Here is a 1,653-nt window from a genome sequence, read left to right as displayed (position 1 = left end):
ATTGGAAGAGAAGTGAAACAAAAACTGTATTCAATATTTGTGCAATGTAATTCTGTGGTTAAGCAGCACTGTAAATATGGAACTACACTGCACACCGAGTCTCTAATAAAGAGGGAGGTTGAACACAAACTCTTTAGTAGAACACCTTCGGTGGAGGCAGGGTGCATGAGAAGTAAGTGATGGGATCATAGGATCTGAATGAATAAGACATCAATCATGGGGTCAACTAAATGTAGTGTCAGTTATTCAATGAATAAGAAAAGAGTAATATCATAGACTGTATATAATCCACCCTGGATAAAGCCCTGCCAGCTTTTCACCAGTATGTTGACTGCCCCACAAGGAACAATAAAACTCTGGACCTTCTGTATGCTAATGCCAAGGATGCATACAGTGCCACTGCCCTTCCCCCCTTGGCAGGTCTGATCACAACCTGATCCTGTTGACACCCAGGTATGTTCTTCTGGTACAGAGGCTGCCTGTGACCACCAGGACTGTGAGGAGGTGGTCTCAGGAGGCTAATGATGCCCTGCAGGACTGCTTTGAGTCTACAGATTGGGATGTGCTGTGTGGACCACATGAGGAGGACATAAACAGCATGACGACTGTATCACAGAATATATCAAATTCTGTGAACAAACCACCATTCCATCCCGGACTGTACGCTGCTTCCCCAACAACAAGCCATGGATCACCAGTGACCTGAAAGCTCTTCTTAATAAGAAGAAAGCAGCTTTCAGGTCTGGGGACAGGGACGAGCTCAGGAGAGTCCAGCGCGACCTGAAGGTGAAGCTCAGGGAGTGCAAGGACTCCTACAGGAGGAAGCTGGAGGCCAAACTCCAGCAGAACAACGTGAAGGAGGTGTGGATCGGAATGAAGCAGATAACCCGGCTTCAAGGTTGGAGGGAGACAACCAGGGGGCTCCCTGGAGAGGGCCAACGAGCTAAACTCTTTCTTCAACAGGTTTAGCTCAGAGCCCTCATCTGTCTCCTCCACACACCACACATCCCCCTCTGTCCCCCCTGGTGAGCTGCATGGACTCAGAGGGCCCACTTCAAAGGGCTCTGCCACCACCGACACTATGACACCCCCCTGCGCCATCCAGCTGTCTAATGTACTGCAACATCTCTTCAACCTGAGCCTGAAGCAGGAGGAAGTCCCGGTGCTGTGGAAGACATCGTGCCTGGTTCCCGTACCAAATAAGACGACACCATCTAGCCTCAATGACTACCGACCAGTTGCCCTCACATCTCATGTGATGAAGGTGCTGGTCTTGGCCCACCTCCGACCGCAGGTGAAATCCTCACTGGACCCTCTGCAATTTGCATACCAGCCTCATGTGGGGGTGGACAACGCCATCATCTACCTGCTGCAACGAGCTCAGTCGCACCTGGATGGAACCGGTGGCTCTGTGAGAATCACTTTCTTTGATTTCCCCAGTACATTCAACACCATCCAACCAGTGCTGCTGAGTGAGAAGCTGCGGGTGGTGGGGGTTAACGCATCCACCGTCTCCTGGATCACTGACTACCTCACAGGCAGACCACAGTTTGTCCAACTGGGCCGTGTGCTGTCTGACGGGGTGGTCAGTGATACTGGTTCCCACAGGGAACTGTTCTGTCTCTCTTCCTGTTCACCTTGTACACCACTGAC

Source organism: Anarrhichthys ocellatus, unplaced genomic scaffold, assembly GCF_004355925.1.
Source record: "Anarrhichthys ocellatus isolate YVR2014 unplaced genomic scaffold, GSC_Weel_1.0 scaffold4465, whole genome shotgun sequence".
NCBI classification, from domain to species: domain Eukaryota; kingdom Metazoa; phylum Chordata; class Actinopteri; order Perciformes; family Anarhichadidae; genus Anarrhichthys; species Anarrhichthys ocellatus.
The sequence above is the reverse complement of the archived record's forward strand: the minus strand, read 5'-3'. Positions refer to the sequence as shown.